We start from the raw sequence: 7,246 nt of genomic DNA on the forward strand, positions 1-7,246 counted from the left end.
CTCGTACGGAGAGGTCAACATCCGGACCGGTATAGAATCACCAGGAAAGCAATCAATCTGTCAACACACTTCTAGCAAGCTTCTAAAAGACATCTTGGTCAGAAATGTGGGTCAATTGCAGAATCCATCAATGCACCACATGAGCCAGCTAATGTGATTTGAGTGACATATTCCGATGATGCAAGATCCTGATGATCTAATCCAGAGAAGTACTTGAGATATTCAGACATTGAATTGATTTTAAAGGAATTGGAATTTCAACATCTCAGACACTGAGGAGACATACACCTGTGGCACATATTCAGCACCACTCGAAAAGCTATTTCGTAAACAACGCGACAGCTCTAACATCCCCAGCAGCAGCAATAACACACAGGTGGCTTCCTGTGAAGTCGGTGAACGCCGCTATCAAAATGCTACTCCTTTCCTCATTCCCAGCCAACCCAACCAGGGATGACACATTTGATGTCTGCTGACAGCTCACTGAATCTGATAGCGGGGGTTTGGGTTGAAAAGACACACACACGCCACCACACACCGCCACATGCTTCGGTACTATAGCACGTACTGCTTGTTCCAGTGCGCCCCGTTATCAGTTACTCGCCAGCGTCGGAGGCACCAGAAATCTATCAACTCCTCAAAACACACACATCAAACTCCGTCTTAAAACGGGAGTCTTCCCGTCCCCATGTCAAGCCCTAACTGTCTCCGCGTTGTTTCGGAAGCGACAATCAATCATAATACCGTACTGTACGCGGCCTGGGGTAGATGTAATAGGAGAAGCGGCCCGGGGGTTTGCTCGACTGGAAGACAGGAAACATGGCCCTTCGGTTGATTTATTGACGAATCGAGGGCCACGCATAGATTATCGAGGACACACTTTTTTGTACTTCATGGTGCTCCTCCTCGGTGAGGAAGCGATATCGGTACTTTTGTTTGGAGAGTGAATAAAATCTGAGCCAAGGAGATAGGGAATCTGCTGATGGAATCAAATATTTCCCTTTTTAGGGGAAGGAAGCAAAAGACCCGGTATGATCGATTTGAAGCGCTGTGCTTGTGTGTTTTCATTTGAGGCTTAGCAGTTTGCAACAGGAGAGACGACACCGCACACATTTGCACACAAAGAATGCAAGCTCATATTAATTTCCATGTGGCGCCCCGGGAATATGATGCTCTGGGAGGGCATAGACATTGCTCAAAATCCCTACCAGGGTTCAGGCAGGAGAGCGCATGCGGAAGGAATCGCAATGCAAATTGCAGTAGAATTGTGCTGACAGCGGGACATCTGGTGCCTGCTTGGTATCAGGGTATTGTTGATACCTGAATGCGAGATTATTGCATCGTAGAAACTTCGTTGAAGTTGCAGAAATTGGAAATGAGTAATATCCGACGCTGTTGGGATGACATCTTGGAGCAATCAATATTGAAGTTATTGCTCTCTCGGTAAACATCATATACCCCTAAAATAATTCAACTAGCAACTGTACCTTCAACAACTTTACAATGACTTTTCATCTTCTTAATCTTCTTTTAAACTTCTTCATCTTATTTTTCTTAACATAACCTTCAATATTGACTTCTCGTTGTTCGACACAGAGTCATCCAACCGCGCCTTTGACAAAACACAATAAGAGAGAAAGGCATTGCCGGCTATAACGAACAGCTGATAGCAGCTGTCGTCGATGTCACGCCGGGTTGTTGTTTCGTTTTCCCTTTTCCGAGACACCTTCACGGAGCGCAATAAACAGAAGCATTGGCACGTAGGTTAAAAGAAAGACCATATAGCGATAAGACCGAAGAGAAAGCAAAATGAGCAACTAAGTGCTGTATGTCGGATGGTTTCATGTGCGCTTTCATCGCATTTTTGGTACGTTAAGGTGCTTGAATCAGCGAATTTAAGGTTTAAAAAATTAATGCTCATTGAAAGGTTGTTATTTGCAATTGTTGACGAGAAGGAAGTCTATATAAAACTTTTAAAAAAATCAGACTTTTACCTCACAACTTGTAGTTTCTTTAACATCTTTAACGCCAACAAACTAACACGAAACAATGCCCTATTACTCATGTTTCTTCGCTAACTCCTGAGGCTTACCTCAAACTAAACATTGACCGTGAACATACAACTTGCCATCAACCCCACCAATTCTTCTTTCCCCCCTTTTCGATCGCACGTGGTGTAGCATTAATTGAGTTTTCCTTCCGATAGTGATCTTGACTAGACAAGACCTGCAGCAAACACACAGACACGGGGCGATATTCTTGTGCTCTTTGCTTTGCTCACCCGCGGAAATAACCATTGTGTTCAATCGTGTTCTTCACCTCCCGAAACGTACACGCAGCAGCAGCAACAGCAAGGTAAAAATAGCCCCCCAAGAAAGAAACAGCCCCAGGTCACGTCCGAAACATGAAGATGGGTCCCGATCATGACAAAACGGAACATTGTTCGATTAGCACACGGGAAACGGCAAAGGAAGGCGCCTGGTTGAGGAGGACCCAGAGTGAACAACAGACCAGTACAGACAGGAATGTGACTTGTCTGTGTCTCGAGCCGTTTCTGATGCCATTTGCCATCATTTTTCACCATTCCGATAGGTCAGTAAAACAGTCCGAAACAGAAAGAATAAAAAGAAATTGAGCAATAACTAATGCAAGAGAGCGACAGCGGTTTGCAGTTTTGGCACCTAAAAACAATTCAATGCCGATAAGATTAAACGTATAATTACGCAAATAAAATCGTTTGCTTCAAAGAAACGAACCACACGCGCGCCATCATCCACCGTAGAACCGCGTTCGGCTTTGTTCCTGTGCTTTGAGCGAGAGGAACGACACAATAAATAACGGCGCAAACCCATTACGCTTGGAGGTTTATGACTGTGCCGAAGCACATATATTTGATTGCGAATGCGTTCGAATTAGCTGGCCACCTCCAACCAGCCAGAGTATGTAATCAGCATAAACACACAAAAGCACTAAAGCACCTTTCTAATTGACATTTATAAACAAATTTACTCTCGCTTTCTCTGTGCAGACTTTTCTCTTGTTGTTGTTCATTTATAAACATGAAATTTTTCTTCTTGTTTTGTACAAACCCCCGGATGGTGGAATGAAGTTTTTATCTGGGTCCAAACAGATGACTGTGGACCAACTAGTAACTTATGATTACGCAAACTAGACAGGAAAGATATGGAATCAAAATGGATCAAACCTGTATCAAAACGAAACGGCTGCTCATGGTTAGCTGTCGTAGTACAGTTGATAGCGCATTGAGAAACTACACGGTTGAATCTGAGATCAAGGCTCAACGGAACCAAACATAAAGCACTAAGAGCACCTTTCTAAGATTGACGTTTTATAGTTATGATGATTATTATTATCTTCATTATATGAAACAGTTCTTCTTCTTCTTTTGACAAACGTTGTCGGTCAAGACCTGCCTGTACCACTAGTGACTTATTGATTACCAATAGCAGGAGAGTCAAATCGTCATCGTCAAATGATTGAATTGAGCGAATATCTTAATCTTCCGAAGGACGAAAGAGGAAGATGGAAGGCTTTGGTCATGATGATGTCTTAATAGTATTTTTAGGTATAACAACAAACTTGATATTTTTAAATTTGAAGCATCATCAGAAATTTTTCTTAAAATTGGAAATTCATCAATAAACACATAAACATCATGGAAGTCAAATTTGATGCACATCAAATGTATTATACAGTAAAAGAAGCTTTAAAATACAGATATGGGATACTTTAAAGCTAGCCAGATATTTCCAAGGTCATATTTTCAAATGGATTGTTCTCAACGCCACTGATCTATTTGATTAGCATGCCAAGGATATGTCAATGTATTATAGGCTTATTGGACTAATATATAAAGGTTTAATCCAATATCCATGAGGCTCTATGTTATTGAGAACAAAAGCGTTAGGCTCAATTGGGTCGTCCAAAGTACCATATCCTCAGGACCGTTTGGGTTCGTGATTGATCTCCTTATATCTTTTTCAATCATCAGAATGCTTAGTATTTTCAACATTTGTTTTTGAAATACATCGTTGATAACAACCAAATATTCTCACAAAATCACATTTTTTAACAATCTGACTCGTCTCTCCAATCATAATGTGCAATCAATGGCGATACTAAGGTTCCACTTTGACCCTTGTTCTCCCTACGAAGTAGGAAGTGATCGTTTTCTCACATATTCATATTCTTCTTTTAAAAAAACTAGACATAATAAAACACTTTAGCTTCGCTTCATACCTTCTCTTTTGCTGATGACTAGAAATATACTTGAACGGATGCCCCAGAGGTTCGCGAAACACCAATCCGCAGGTGGTGGAGCAGCAGTCCGAAGGTTGGTCAGAAGTCCGGATGGTCGTAGGGAGGTGGTGTGTAATGAGCAAATTTATTCGACAGCTCACGACGACCGAAGTGAGGGGTAAAAGCACCTCAAGAAGATATGAAGATTACAAAGAGACGCCTCGTGATGCTGCTGCTGCTGATGATGATGTTGACCTCTTCTTCGCGATCTCAAGCAGTCACTCTAGCGCGCCACCGTTTAATGCTTAATTTGTGCTTCGACAATTAAATCTCGCTCGATTGCCACCCCGCCACACATATACACTCTGGGGCACGAAACAGAAACTCTCACTCCTTGGGATTCACAGGACGGATCACAATTTTCCCTCTTCCCTCTCCTCCGGCACAGTAAACCTCTCCGCAAGGGGGACCCGTTGCGCACGACTGCCGATGGTGCCGAGAAGACGAGGCGTAAATTGCCGGCAATTATTCATTCGCGGTACAGAAATAGCGCACTCGTGCTTGACACACACACACACGCACGCACATAGACGCACAGTGTGGTGAAGGGAGGGATGAAATGGGCAGGAGATAGAGATACACTTCGGTACACCGCTCCACGTTCAACTCCACCCGACCAGAAATGCATCCAGAATTACGCCGCCCCTGGAGGAAATGCGGGAAAAACTAGACGGGAAATGAACACAAACTCACACACACACATACGCACGATTGGCCGAATGCCGATGCGAAACGTCTTCACTTTCTGGCGTACTTCAAACAGGCAGGCCGGCCGTACGCGAAATCACATGCATCGATGCACTTTAGAACGCACACACGCGGAACACGGAAGATGGTGTGGGTGAAGATGGCAATTAAATTATGCACTGCGTATCATCGATAAATCTATTAATATAAATAAATAGCAAGCCTCGGAATGCTTCCAAAACGGTGGATACATTCACACGGACACATACGCACATCAGGGACGTCTTCACCACAGCGCATGCACTCGGTGCAATTGCATTCTGCTGGAGAGATGGTGTGCACTGCACTGCAACGACAGACACACTAACACACGCAAATACATACACACACACCCACAGCTCAGATCCTGTGACACCGGGATTTGGGCCGGGTTCGAGCCCAAACACAACACAACAGAAACACACTCACACCCCGACACCACTGTACCGCCGTCGACAGGGACCTTTTCTTGTCAACACATTGCAGCCGAAATGCGGCGAACTGAACTGACACTGGAATGGAAAGATGCACTGCCAAACCGAAGGGCTGGAGAGGAGGAATGACGTTTCAATCTCGACGATGCACCACCACCACAATAACAACGGCAAACGCAAAAGTCAATTGCGTGACGCACTTTTTCTTCCCCCATTCGCGTCCTAAAACGGACGTTAACGAACGGTGTTCTTTGTGCGTCCTGGCTCACAACGCTGCAGCGCAATGGCCGTATTCCATTGTTTTGCTACCGTTTGTTCGTTTTTTTTGCTCACCCCGACGACCACACCGTAAACCGGATTCGATCCTGCACGCACGCCCGTACCACCGTGTGTGTCAGCGCGCACACGTTCGCCTTGACGCGGTTCGTAAATGAGACTGCGTGAGCGAAACACAACGATGCCGAACCGATGCGGCACTTTACAACACAACACACAGTCCGGCGCGGAGAAACCGAGAGAGCGAGAGAGTGAGCACGCGCGCGAGAGAGAGAGAGAGCCGACTCGGTGAGAAATGTTCGTCTATTTTGGATTTACAGCATCCCTTTCGCGCTGCAGACGGGTTGCATCTTGTGCGTTCGAAGGGCGAGTTTCGTTAAGTTTGCTTTTGCGCTCGGAGAGTGAACAGATGCTGTGAGAGTAGAGAGTAGAGCGAGAGGGAGAGAAAGAGCACGCTTTCGTTGAAACATGGAAACGTGTTGCACCGGAGTATTGTTGCTTGGGGAAAGCGTTGAGGAGAAATTGTAACGCACGGCGTAACGCATTTGTTTAAAGGGAAAAGTAGCGTTACATTTGAATTTATCAAGAGCACCAAGGTGGATTAAAAATATCAGGTGGTGGATAAGGGCCTTTGGGTGGTTGCCATAGTTGAGGAACGTTAACTTTACGTTATTTTTTTAAATTGTTAACTAATGGTTTCCGCACACAAAGCATAGCAAATAGAACAGATTTCTTTGTTACTACGTGCATTTTTGTGTGTCTATTGATTTTATCGAAAAATGAGATATATTAACAAAAGATTTGATAATTTGTTTAGACACGAAATGTAAAATCATGTCAGTAAGAGTTCTAATCTCACGTAATTGTCCATGCGGCTCGAAAATAATGAGGAATAATGGTTAAAATTGTAAAACTCAAGGATTTCTTAGTTTTTATCCTTAAACATGTCGAAAACACAATGAATACTGCAATAAATTCACGAAATAACACGAACTAACTCACTTAAATCTATGTTTTGATGTTAGATAAGAACTCGCAATGCTCAAAATATATTTTAAAAGTATATTTAATCAAAAAAGTGGTACATTAATTATATTATCAAATTAAAAAAACAAAAAACAAACAACGTTTCTATCCTGGGGACCTTACGTCAAGTGACGAATTGTCAAAATGCTCTAGATTCCACCACCTGATATTTTTAATCCACCTTGAAAAGCTCGATGGTATGATAGTTGTAGAATTAATGATCTTTGTATATGGATATTTTCAAAATTTATGATGTAATAGAGAAAATTACAAAATGTGCCACAAAAAAAGGAATAATAAATGAAACCTGTAAATAGTAACCATGTTGAGGATTTGAATCATCTTCAAAAGCATTGATAGAATTCAAATTGAGTTTTTCGTTCGTACATTTTCAGAGTAAAACACTATTTTACTATTTTCTATAATTTACTAATTTTAACAGCAATTTCAGAAAAATAAAATAT

General features: G+C 42.7%; 1 protein-coding gene across 1 annotated transcript in view; it reads right to left on the reverse strand.

The window, feature by feature from the left end:
• The window catches only part of LOC120900593 (roundabout homolog 2), a 41,056-nt gene extending 35,157 nt beyond the window's left edge, over positions 1 to 5,899 (reverse strand). The window contains exon 1 of the mRNA XM_040307815.1: positions 4,261 to 5,899. The gene's annotated coding sequence lies outside the window, so the exon portion shown is untranslated. The remainder of the gene's footprint in view (positions 1 to 4,260) is intronic.
• Positions 5,900 to 7,246: the final 1,347 nt, after the last annotated feature.

Source organism: Anopheles arabiensis, chromosome 3, assembly GCF_016920715.1.
Source record: "Anopheles arabiensis isolate DONGOLA chromosome 3, AaraD3, whole genome shotgun sequence".
Classification (NCBI taxonomy): Eukaryota; Metazoa; Arthropoda; class Insecta; order Diptera; family Culicidae; genus Anopheles; species Anopheles arabiensis.